We start from the raw sequence: 14,152 nt of genomic DNA on the forward strand, positions 1-14,152 counted from the left end.
AATGCAGTTCTCAATAGATTTAAAAGGATAGCTATCATTTAAACTATTTTCTCTAATTACGAGATGAAGTTAGGACTTAATAAGAAAAGGAAAACTAGAAAATTCACAAATATGTGGAAATTAACCAACATACTCTTAAAAAAACAATGAATTGAAGAAGAAATCAAAAGGAAATATAGACTATAGATACAGGTGACTGGAAATAAAAACAGTATACAAACATGCATGGGATGCAGTGAAGTGCTCACAGGGAAATTTATATTTATAAATGCCTATTTTAAACAAGATGAAAGATTTCAAATCAATAACTTAACTTTATACCTTAAAGAGCTAGAAAAAGAAGAGAAAATTAAACCCAAAACTAGCAGCAGGAAGAAAATAGTAAAAAAATTAGAGCAGAGATAATCAAATAGATAAGAAAGAGACTATAAAGAAAAGCAATGAAACCGAAAGTTGGTTCTTTATAAAGAATTTACAAAATGTAGCTAGGCTGATATTAAAAAAAATGAGAAGACACAAATGACCAAAGTTAGAAATGAAACTAGGACCATTAACACTGACTTTACAAAGATAAGAAGATCATAGGAGAATATTATGAGTATGTCAACATAGAAAAAATGGACAAATTCCTGAAACACACAAATGAACTGCACTGACTCATAAATAGCAAGTCTCATCAGATGTAGAGCACTTAAAAAATACTGAATCAGTCATCAAAACTTTCCAAGAATGAAAAATACTGGACCAAATAGCTTCATTAGTGAATTCTGCCAAAACATTTAAAGTATTAACACCAATCTTTTTAAAATTCTTCTAAAATATTAAAGAGCAGAGAACACTTCCTAACTCATTTTATGAGGTTAGCATTTTTCAGATACCAAAGCCAGATCAAAACATCAAAAGAAAACAACAGACACATATTCCTTATGAGCACAGATGTAAAAATCTTCAACAAAATATTAGCAAATAAATCCAACAGCATACTGTATTAAAGTATTATTTACTGTGACCAAGTTGGATTTATCCAGGAATGCAAGGGTGGTTCAATATAATTAATAAGACAATAGGAAGAAGAAAAAAATTCACATGATCAGCTCAATGGATGCAGAAAAGACATTTGACAATATTCAACACCCTTTCATGGTAAAAGCATTCAGAAAAGTAGAAATAGAGGGGAACTTTTTCAACATGATAAAAAATATTTATGAATAGCCCACAGCTAACATTATATTCAATGGTGGAAGACTGAAACCTTTTTCCCTAATGTATAAAGAAAGACAAGGATGCCTGCTTTCCCTGTTGCTTTCAACGTTGTACTGGAAATTCTTGCCAGAACTACATATTAGAAATAGAAAGAAATACAAGTCACTCAAATTGAAAATGGAAAGCTAAAACTATCTGTTCACAGTTGACATGAACCTACATATATGGTAAACCCCAAGGAATCCACTGGAAAGTTACTGGAACTAATAAAAGAGTTCAGCAATGTTACAGGGTACAAGATGGACATCCCAAAGTTAGTTGTATTTCTATACACCAGCAGTGGGAAATCTGAAAAGGAATTAGGAAAGCAATTCTATTTACAATAGCATCCAAATTAATTAAATATTTAGGAGAAGTATGTAGGAAATGGAAGGTTAGTATGCTGACAACCACAAAGCATTGCTGACAGAAATGAAGAGAAATAAATGGAAATACATTGTGTGTTCTTTTGCATAAGAAGATGTAATCTTGCTAAGATGTCAGTACTACTCAAGGTATCCACAGATTCAATGTAATGCCTATCAATTCTTTAACTGTCTTCATCAAAATTAATAACTATTGTGCATCAAGGAATACTACCAAGAAAGTGAAACAACTTATCGACTGGAAGAATATATGTGCAAATCATATAGCTGTAAGAAATTTATATCCTGAATACATAAGGAATTCCTAAAACTAACAAAAGAGACAAACAACCCAATTCAAAAGTATACAATGGGCTTGGATAGACATTTCTCTAAAGAAGATACAGTGGTCCCTTGTTTAATATGAGGGTTAGGTTCCAGAACCCCCTGCGACAGGCGAAAATCCGTAAAGTGGTGACCTTATATTTATTTTATTATTTATATATATTTTAAGGCTTTGTAAACCCTCCCCACACTCGTATAAACCTTTCCCACACTGTTATTAACCTTTCCCACACTGTTACAAACACTTCTTATGCTCTTAAGCACTTTCTACACTCTTAAACCTACGTAATTTTAACAACATATAAAATTCTATATGGGTACTCACCAGTGAATATATTACAACTTGAATGACGAAGATAATGATGAATTAACTGTACAGTATTGATAATGATGAAGTTGATGATGATGAGATGAATGTACTGCACAGCCAAGAAGAACATTACAGTATTTTATTTTGATTTAATATTCTTTTAATATATTTTATTTAATATTTTTTATATTTTTTATTTTATTTTCAATTTTTTAGGCTAGAAAATTCTTATTTTACCACAAAAATAATTAAAATAATATATAAAAATACCTATATACCACAAAATCCCACAATATAGCAATAAATCTGTGATACAAAATTAGATATATACAATTTAAAAATCTGTGGTACGGTAAGACCACAAAAAGTGAACTGCAATATGGTAAGGGACAACTGTATAAAAATTGGCACTAAATACATGGAAAGATGTTCAACATCATTAGTCATTAGTGAAATACAAATCCAAACCACAACGAGACACCACCTCACACCATTAAGATGGCTACTATAAAAATAAGCAAAGAAGAAAAAGCATTGATGAGGATGTGGAGAATTGGAAACACTATGCACCATTGTTCCTTTGAATGGGCCATTTTTCCTTGTATGTTTGTATGTCTTGTGATCTTTTGCTGAAACAGGAGCATTTGAGAAAGGCAGCAACTCTTCCAGACTTTGCAGACTACATGCAAGTAAAGACCTTTACTAACCAGCTAGGCTTGAAGGCTCAAGTTCCTCTCAGGCCTTTTCTGGAAATATATCTCTCCTGGGTCTATGCATGTGCTTTTCCCCTAATTCCCTCATATACAGTATATCACTGCTTTCAACTGTCTTAATTTTCTTTGAGTCTTAACTTTGTTTCTTTTCAAAACCTTACATGTTCTATTGTACTTCTCTTCCTGTATTCTCTTATCCCTAGGTACCTACAGATCTGCAGTTTCCTTGTAGAGGCAAAAACCAGTTCCTTGGGCCACTCCCAGACAGGGCAGAACATTGCAGGTAAGTTTCCCTGTGTTCTTCGCTGAAGTAGAGGACCAGGAATTGAATGGGTTCTACCTGATTGTGCCATAGGAGGAAAAGTGTTGGCAAGGGCAGGAAAAAATGCCATAAATTTTCTACCATTTTGAGTGTGGCTTTTTTTTGGTTTGGCATTCTCTTGGTTGAAGTTTTTTAACTGGTTTCTAGAGTTCTTACAAAGCTCCTTTGGTACTTAATGTTTATTTGGTGTTTCCATGGGGGAATGAGGGCCTAGTCCACCATCTGGCTCACCTGTATCTCAGTTTGTTTCTCTTTATCACTAATACAGATGTACCACAGTTTGCATAACCATTCACCCAAAGAGGACACTTGGATAGTTTTCAGTTATCAGCTATCATGAGCAAAGCTGCTATAAATGTTTGTGTATGGGGTTTCTATGCACATATAAGTTTTCATTTTTTCTAGGGTGCATGCAACTTATTTTGATATGTTGTATTTTCATTTTCATTCAGTTCCAAATAGTTTCTGATTTCTCTTTTGATTTATTCTGTGGCACGTGAGTTATTTAGAAATGAATCATCTAATTTCCAAACATTTGGAAAATTTCCAGGGATAATTCTGTAATGATTTCAAATTTAATTCCATTGTGGTTAGAGAACATACTTTGTATAACTTGAGTTCTTTTGGATTTATTGAGGCTTGTTCTGTGGCTTAGAAGATAGTCTGCTTGGAAAATGTTTCCTGTGCATGTGAAAATAATGTATTTCTGCTGTTATCAATGTATTTTTCTAAAATGTCAATTAGATAAAATTTGTTCATAATATTTTTCAAGTTTTCATATACTTTCTGATTTTCTGTATACTTGTTCCAACTTTCTTTTAATTAGTGTTCACATGCATATCTCTTTTCATTGTTTTACTTCTTAAAAATTTATTTAGAAATTAAATTTAATGGGGTGGCATTCATCCATAGGAACACAGATGTTTCAGGTAAACATCTCCATACCATTTGAACTGTTCATTACATTGTGTGCCTATCACACAAAGTCAAATAATTTTCCATCATCATATATTTGTTCTTCTTTACTTCCCTCTTCCCCACCGCCCCTCTGGTAACCACTTAACTTTTGTTTATGTCCATGGGTCTCAGTTTTATATCTCACCTATGTGTGAAATCATATAGTTCTTAGCTTTTTCTGATTTATTTGTTTTACTTAACATAATATTCTTAAGGTCCATTCTTGTTGTCATAAATGGCAATATGCCATCATTTTTTATGGCTGAGTAGTATTCCATTGCATATATGTACCACATCTTCTTTATCCAGTTCTCTATCAAGGGACACTTTGGTTGTCACTATGTCTTGGCCACCATGAATAATGCTGCGATGAACATGTTTTTGCATAATAGTGTTTCCAAGTTTTTTTGGGTAGATGCCTAGTAGAGGGATTGCTGGGTCATTTGGTAATTGTGTTCTTAAATTTTTGAGGAACTGCCATTATTTGTGTCTTTATATTTAAATTGCATTTCTTATAAGCAGCATATAGTTTAACCATTTAAAAAATCCATTCAGTTAAGAAGTACAAATTGCCAGTTACAAAAATAGTCATGGGAATGTAAAGGGAATATAGTCAATATTCCCATACACACATATGTGTATTATATATGGAATATGTATTATATATATTTATACTATATATTATATATATACAATATATAACATTGTAATAACTATGTGTGGTGTCAGATGGATGGTATACTTATTAGGGTGATATAAGTTATATAAGTGTCCAGTTACCTGAAAATAATATACTATTGTATGTTACTATAATTGAAAAATAAAAAAAATTAATAACAAAACATATCAAAAATCCACTTAAGATATTATCTATATCTTTTAATTTGTGTGTTTAGACCATTTACATTCAATGTGATTGTGGATATGCTTAAGTCTGTCATTTTCTGTTTTGTTTGCACCATCTATTCTTTGTTTCCCCTTTCCTCTTTTCTTCCTTTTTTGATTTCTTGTTATTTTTATAATGTATTTTTATCTCCTTTGTTGATTTATAGCTATAACATATTGTTTTGTTATTTTAGTATGTGCTCTAGGGTTTGTAATAAGCATCTTCAATTTGCACAGTCTACTTTCAAATGATACTACACCACTTTGTGACTGTGTAAGGATCTTCTTGGGATCATTTCATTTCTCTTCTTCTTGAATTTATGCTCTTGTCATCATACATTTTAATTATGCATACATTCTAAACTCACACTACATTTTCATAATATTTATTTAAAAAGTTAATTACCTTCAAAGATATTTAAGTGATCTTATATATTAACACATACAATTATCATTTCTGATGCTCTTTATTCCTCTGTGTAGATCTGTATGTCCATGTAGTTTTACTTTCTTCTGTCTAAACAACTTTCTTTAACATTTCTTGTAGTATGGGTTTTCTGGTGATAAGTTATTTCAACTTTTAGAGTATCTGAAAAAAATCTTTATTTTACCTTTGTTTTTGAAAGAAATTTTTTGCCAGGTATACAATTTTAACTGGAAATTATTTTTCTTCTAATTTTTAATTTTTATTTATTTATTTTTATTTTTATTTTTCTGAAGTTGGAAACGGGGAGGCAGTCAGACAGACTCCCGCATGCGCCTGACCGGGATCCACCTGGCATGCCCACCAGGGGGCGATGCTCTGCCCATCTGGGGCGTCGCTCTGTTGCAACCAGAGCCATTCTAGCGCCTGAGGCAGAGGCCACAGAGCCATCCTCAGTGCCCGGGCCAACTTTGCTCCAATGGAGTCTTGGAGGTGGGAGGGGAAGAGAGAGACAGAGAGGAAGGAGAGGGGGAGGGGTGGAGAAGCAGATGGGCGCTTCTCCTGTGTGCCCTGGCCAGGAATCAAACCCGGGACTCCTGCACGCCAGGCCAAAGCTCTACCACTGAGCCAACTGGCCAGGGCATTTTTCTTCTAATTTTTAAAAGAGGTGGTGTGTTCTTGCATGTGTTGTTTCCAAGAAAAATCTTCTGTTATGTTTATTTTAGAATAGTTTTAGATTTACAGAAAATTGCAATTTAATATAGTAAGTTTCTATATAGTCCATTCTTAGTTTTTCCTATTATTAATATATAATATTAGTATGATACATTTGTCTCAAAGAACCAATATTGACTAAAATTCATATTGAATCCACATTTTCTTAGTTTTACATAATGTTGTTTTTCTGTTCTGGAATCTTATACAGGGTCCCATCTGAAATCTCTTCATTTGGGGATTTCCATAACACATATATTAGTAAAATTCAATTCGTTCAGCTGATGTTCTCCCTTTTTACCTCTTTGTTTCTTTTTCTGTACTTTCTATTGCGATACCTTTTAAGTTCTCTACTCTTTTCTTCTACAATATATGATCTGCCATTAATCACATACGACATATTTTACAATTCTTTACATAGTTTTTAATCTCTAAACATTACAACTGTGTTTTTTTTTGTAGCTTTCATATCATTACTTAACTTTTTGAACATATGGAATACTGTTATATTTTGTTTGTTTTAATGCTTTTTTGTCCTAAAAATTCTAACATCTGTGTTAATTCTGCATTGGTTATATTTACTGAATTTTCTCCTCATAAAAATCACATTTTGATGTCTTTGCATGCTTGGTAGTTTTTGATTGGATTGCTGACATTGTGTATTTTACCTATTGAAGCCTGGATATCTTTGTATTTTTACAAATATTCTTAACCTTTGTTCCAGTACACAACTGATACTCCTTTTTTGTGTGTGTTTGTGACAGAGACAGAGAGAGGGACAGATAGGGACAGATAGACAGGAAGGGAGAGAGATGAGAAGCATCAATTCTTTGTTGTAACACCTTAGTTGTTCATTAATTGCTTTCTCATATGTGCCTTGACTGGGGGCTACAGGGCTACAGCAGAGCGTGTGATGTCTTGCTCAAGCCTGCGACCTTTGGGCTCCAGACAGTGACCATGAGGTCATGTCTGTGATCCCATGCTCAAACCAGTGACCCTATGCTCCAGCTAGTGAGCCTGCACTCAAGCTGGTGATCTTGGAATTTTGAACCTGGGTCCTTCGCATCCCAGTTCAATGCTCTATCCACTATGCCACTGCCTGTTCAGACCACAGTTGATATTCTTGGAAATATTTTAATTCATTTGGTGTATTGATTTTAAAATTTGTTGAGTGGTACAAGAGCAATGTTCAGTCTAGGAATAAATATTTGACATTACTGAAGTAAGATCTTTTTGAGTACCAAATGACATGTGAATTATAATCTTTTCTATTCTGGCTGCTGGAAATTGGCAATATTCTTGGCCTTATGGGATTACTGCAGTGGTCCCCAACCTTTTTTGGGCCACGGACCCGTTTAATGTCAGAAAATATTTTCACGGACCAGCCTTTAGGGTGGGACAGATAAATGCATCACGTGACCGAGACAAGCGTCAAGAGTGAGTCTTAGACGGATGTAACAGAGGGAATCTGGTCATTAAAAAAAAAATAAAACATTACTCAGACTTAAATATAAATAAAACGGAAATAATGTAAGTTATTTATTCTTTCTCTGTGGACCGGTACCAAATGGCCCATGGACCGGTACCGGTCCGTGGCCCAGGGGTGGGGATCACTGGATTACTGGGTATTTTCCCTCTTAATTCTTTTTGATAATTCTTTCTCTGGCCTCAAATAGTCTGATCAGTATTCTGGTGAATATCTAATGGAGACCTTCTGCAGGCATCCAGAGTTTTTTTCTCTATGCAGCTCTCTCCCTGTTGATATTCTGTCCTGTAAATTTTGACCATGTTGGTCAGCTCAATTTTCTCAATTCAGAGAGCCCCTTGGGCTCTGTAAAGGTTCTCCTCCCCTCATGCTGTGACCTGGAAACTCTCTTAAGGCAAAATACTGGGGCAGTGATGGGGCTCACCTTCTTTCCCATCTTTCAGGGATCACTGTCTTTTATCACCTGAAGTTGAGTTTTTTTGGAAACTTTTATTCATGGTTTGTCTTTTTATTCAGTTTTATTTGATTGTTTTATGTAGGAGGTTAAATCAGGTCTTTGTTACTCTGTGTTGGGTAGAAATTGAACATCATTTTGCTCATTTGTTAAATACTTGCACATAATACAGAATTAAAAAAAGATAAACTGCAAACAAACAAAAACATCTGGGGTTGCATTTAGCCCTTAGGTCATCAGTTTATGATGTCTGAGGGAAAAGATCACAAAGACAGGCAAAAATGGCACTTTTTATACAATATAAAAGAGCTAGGATAGATGTTGCTGTGGGAGCTCATAAGAGGCTCTGCACTCATGCTAGGTGTTGAATTAAGCCTTCTTAAAAGAAAGACACTTGTGTGAACCTTGAAGACTGGGCAGATGTTATTCAATAGAGAAGGCAGGGTAGGGGAGAGGATAGTTCAGGTCAGAGGCCACCATGAATAAAGGCGTATTTGTATGGTATCACATGACATGACGTGCGAACTACCAGCAGTTTGACAAGGTAGAAAATGGTAGAATATGACTGAAGAAATAAGCATCCAGGTCATGAAAAGATTCCTATGTCATGCTGAAGCATTTAGACTTCATCTTGTAAGCAAGGAGAGCCACTAAAATGTTTTAAGCAGAGGAATTACATGTCATGTTAGCATCTTATAGAGGTCACTGTGGTAGCAATGTAAAAGAGTTGAAGTGCAAAGATTGACTACAAGGAGGTCATTACATGAGCAAGGGAAGAGACAGGGGGCCTGAACTATGATGTGTGGTCAAGGTTGGACATTTGGGGAAAGATGTGAGAATTATATAGGATGTAAAATGTCAAGACATCTTGACTTACTGTCTGTGAGGGAGTGAGGGAATGGGTGTGGATATAAAATAAGTTCCAGGCCTTTGGCTAGAATTACCATATTAAGAATGCTGAAATGAACTGTTAGGAGCTGTTATGGGAGAGGAACAGCTCTGGGATCTGGGGTAAGGAGAATTTGGGATATGCTGAACATGGTGTGGTTTTGAGAGGATACTGTTTGTGTGACCTGTCTTTGACCCTTGATCTTATATCTTCCCTTCCCGTCCCCATTCATCCCTTTTTGAAGTTAAGTCTGCTGTAGTGGTAGGGTGAAAAATGTGTATTTACTTCCTGGTTCAGGGCGACTTTCCCACCAAATCAGTTTCTTTGCTGTAGAACTCTGACCATTGTTACTTTATTCAATAGTCTTTGGGGAAGCAGTTTATGGATGCTTCACCAGATTGTGAAGATTGTCTGTGGCTTTACTCTAGAGCCATCATTTGTATTACAGCATGGTGAATAATGCTCTCTGAATTGGACAGGTCACACTCTAAGGATGTGTGAGTGGTGGCACGCACATTGCTGTGTCATAGAAACAGCCTGGTTGTGGCTCTATCAGAGGTCTCAAACTTGCGGCCCGCGGGCCGCATGCGGCCCACCGAACAATTTTTTGCGGCCCGCAGACTAATCCATGAACTACAGTTTCTGGTCGTTTTGTGACACTGAAAAGTGTTGCGTAACAGTTGCCTTTTGTAGACCTAGTGTGGCCTGCCAAACGGCTGTGATCTTGCTCTGCGGCCCACATGCTGAGTTGAGTTTGAGACCCCTGCAACTGAAGTGCTTACATACACAGTGGTGGACCTTAGTCAACTGACTTAAATTTTACAACCTTCAGTTTCCTTGTGTCTACTGTGGATGTGGGCTTACAGGGCTGACTGTGAAGATAAAACATATTGAAATTCTTAAAGTGTTAGTTATTATTCACATTTTTACCCCATCTTCTAAATCTATTCACTACTGTTGGGGAGATTTAAATGAGAAGTTTTGGATAATATTTTTGCTCCCTGGCAAAGATGACCACAGTCAAAGTAAAAGAGGAGAAAGAACAAATCAAGATTCAGAACTTGAGGACAGATAGCGCAACAAATCTTATTTCTGTGTTGCTGCCTTCCTCTCTTTCCCCAACCACCTGACTCCTAAATCTCCCTAAAACTTCCTAAGGGGATTGGGCTTGCTCTGAAAATGAAACACACAGTGGTTTTCAACTCTGGATGCATGTTAGAATTGCATGGAGAGCTATTAGAACTACTGATGTATGAGAATCACCCCAAGTGATTGTGATGAAAATGGTCTGGTTGTGGTCTGATCATTTGAATGTTCTAATAATTCCATGGTTCTAATGTGCATCTGGAAAGCCAGGATTCAAGTTGGTGCTGGGGCAGGGGAGGGTTCTGTTTGTTCTCTTCTTGTTTTGACATTAGTGTTTGTTATTTGGAGAGGCTGGGCTGGAACCTGGTTATGAAGATAAGAAGGGGGATGGGGAGCTAGGCTTTCTAAGCTCTGAGCTTTTTACCCTTTGGAGTCTTGTTCTGAGAAAAATACTGGACTGCATTTATGAAATAAACACATAAATACAAAGACATTCTCCTGTTTTCAAGAAGAATGAAATTGGCAGCTGATATCTATCTTTCTGTTTTAGTGTTGGCCAAGATTATTGCTATATGAAAATGGTTGGCTTCAGAAGAGATGAGAGGTCAATATGTGAATCAGAAAAGGTTTCCAAATTCAGCAAATAAAAATACAGAGCTCATTTAAATTTGAATTTAAGATAAACAGGGACACATTTTTAGTATAAGTATGTTCCATGCATGATTTGGAACATATATATATATACACACACAATAAAAGATTATTTGATGTTCATCTTAAATTCAAATATAGCTGGATGTTCTTCCTTTTTTCCCCTGGCAACTCTAGGGTAAAACTAGTCCCTCAGTGAAGTTGGGAAGGACCTGAAGCGAGTCAGGGTGAGCTGATCTAGGAATCTAGAGTCATGTTTTGACTGTAATCATAAATGAGTTGTCATTGGCTTAGGTCTTGGGATTTGTCTGGCTTTGAAAGAAAGAACTGAACACCAAGTAGCCCACAAAGCTGTTTTAATAACACGATCCCTTACATTGATATGATGCACATGCTTTTCCAAAGTCCTTTCACAAACTCATTCTCTCACGTTATCCTCCAAACCACCAGAAGTTTAGCTCACATTAGCCATAGTTTGACAGTGGAAAAAACCCAAGGGCTACAGAAAAGAGACTACCCTGAACTTCCCAAATGGGTTATTAAATCAAGACCATATATATATATATTGCCGGTATATAGTTTCCTGCTTGTAGCCCATAGTCCTCTCCAGATAAGGAGTTAACCATCTTAAAATAGAGGTACCAATGTTCAGACTCTGTGTGTGCCTGTGTGTGTGTGTGTGTGTGTGTGTGTGTGTGTACATAGAAAAGTAATTGTGACTGTGTTGACATTCCTAGCAAGGGAGGATGAGATTAATCTGCTTAATATGTGCCCAATCCTGTGAGTTTAAACCAGGATACCCTCCCCAACCCCCATTGCATAGCTGAACAGGAATAAAAGTCAGCACTGGGCAGCACAGCTCTGGTGAAGGCAGTGCTTTCTGTCACACTCACTTCGCTTCTGGTCTTGCTTCTGCCTCTGTTACTGCCTCTCCTTGTCTCCCAGCTCTTGGAATTATGTCCCGTATCTGGGTCCACAAAGACAGATTTCAGGTGCTCAGGTTTCACTGCTATCATCATTTAGATGCAGCCTGACTTGCTCTCACTCCCAATACTTCCTGCTTTTTGCCATCTTGACTGAGTTCCAACACCCTCAATGGGCAGCCAGCTGACATTCTAGCCAGGGCAGGGCTTTTGAAAGAAGCAGGTGGGTGGTAATCTTGATCCTTGAGGGATGCTTTGGCAGCAGCTAATTAGCTAGAGGTCCTCTGCAGACCAGTCTGTTGACCATTTCTGAAACTTGTGTCCACCACCTCTCAGGCTGGAGTCCTGCGACACAGTCCACACCCAGAAGGCAGGAGCTTTTGTGGTGGCAGGCTCTGGCTGTTTACTTAACCCAGGGTCATGAACATAAGACCACTGGAGTTCACTTCTTAAGCTGCCAGTGAATGTTTATTCAACACTTTAAATTTATTAATTTGTTTTTCTTCTCTTTCTCTCCTGTTCTCTCTCTATCTCTCTCTCTCTTGCTCTATCTTTACCCCCTGTTCTCTCTCTGCCTCCCTCCCCTACCTTTCTCTTTGCCTCTATCTTTCCAACCTTGAATCATTTGCATGAAACTGAGGAGCATACTACAGTAGAGAAGCTGTAGCCCCACCCAGTAATACTTTTTCCCACTTCATATTCTTAATGCCCCAAACTCAGTACTAAGCCAAACCTGGAGCTGTCTCTCCTAGCTACACATTCTGATCAACTGCTTTGAGTTAAGAGTAGACTAAATGGCTTCTTGCATTGGAAATTTTTCCTGACCCTAATACTGAGGGTAAAACGTAACAAATGGGGCTATGAGGAGATCATTTGTATACTAGTCAAAGAAACTCCCTGTGTTTACAACCTGCCAAGTCTAAATATTTTAGGAGAAAACTATATACTGAAGTCAGAATTCTTTTAGTGCCAAGTAACTTTGGAGTTGGGAAGGATATTGTTAAGTGAGACAGTCAGGATAAGTTCAAAGCCCCTGGGCTTGATGACAGTCTGCTGTTACAATATATTTTCTTTTATTTTATGAATTTTTAATTTCACTCTGTGAGGTGAAGAAGTCTCAAAATGATGTGGTGGGGTTAGACTGGGTAGAAAATCCCAGCTAAGAGTCTAGCGCTGCCTCCCTTTAAGAGAGGACTGATTTTATAAGATAAGGTGAGCTCCAAACTCCTTGGCTTGGCCATTTAAAGTCCTCTAGGGGTCATCTCTTCCTGCCGCTCCACTCTAACTCCTGGTGACTATCAGCTACTTTCCAGACTGGTTCTCTTGCTGCCCACTGAATAGTTCTCATGCTTTGCCTCTCTGGGTTTACCTCTGGGTTTCTAGAATGGGCCCTTCTCTCCATACTCTTCACATTCTACATCGTCTAAAAGCCTAGCTCAGAGGTCACCTTCTCTATGGAACTTTTATGACATCCTTTGATCTCTTAGGACACTTTTGTCTGCACTGTTCTTTGAAGATTTACTCAACAGTCAAAATAGTAGGCACTAACCGATCAAAATGATGTCAGCACCGGTTTCAAATGCTTTCCTTTTGTGTCAGATAGTCCCACTTATTGCTAGGTAATGAGGAATCTGGGGGACAGGCCAGAGTAACAGGAGCACAGAGGTGATAGAACTTTGGAACAGATGACATTTAACACCCAAAGTAGAGGGACTTCAAGACTTTAATAGTTGACTATACAATATGGCCATAGTAATCAAAATAGCATGGTACTGTCATAAAAACAGGCATATAAATCATGGAACAGAATAGAGAACCCAGAAATAAACCCACACCTTTGTTGTTAATATTTGACAAAGAAAGCAGGAACATACGGTGGGATAAAGACAGTCTCTTCAATAAATGGTGTTGGGAAAATTGGACAGGTACATGCAAAAAAAAAAAAAAAAGATTTAAATAATTGGCATAGATTTAATGGTGGATAACAGATGAATGTCATTATTCATATAGTATCTGATTTTCTTAACCTGCTTTTTTAATGTATATTTTACTCAGTTTTAGAACTAAAATTTTATTTTAAAAATCATCCAGTCCAGAGCTTCTCAGCCTAGGGGTCTGTACTGTAGACTCAAAGGGAGTTGGTAGCTTTTATCAGATTTTCAAAGCTATGCATAATGCAGGAAAGGTTAGGAAACATAGTTCTGTTTCAACATTCTCATTTACAGATCAAAAACTATAGCTGAGTGAGGTTGAGCATAAATGCTCTGCATGTAATAGTTTTGAGGGGAATGTTTGCTGCCTACAATCCAAGTGCTGATGTAGGCACTCACCACCTCTTACCTGAAACAATAGGTGATGCTTGCCCTGAAGTGGTATACAGACTACA

This window comes from Saccopteryx leptura, chromosome 1 (assembly GCF_036850995.1).
Source record: "Saccopteryx leptura isolate mSacLep1 chromosome 1, mSacLep1_pri_phased_curated, whole genome shotgun sequence".
NCBI lineage: Eukaryota > Metazoa > Chordata > Mammalia > Chiroptera > Emballonuridae > Saccopteryx > Saccopteryx leptura.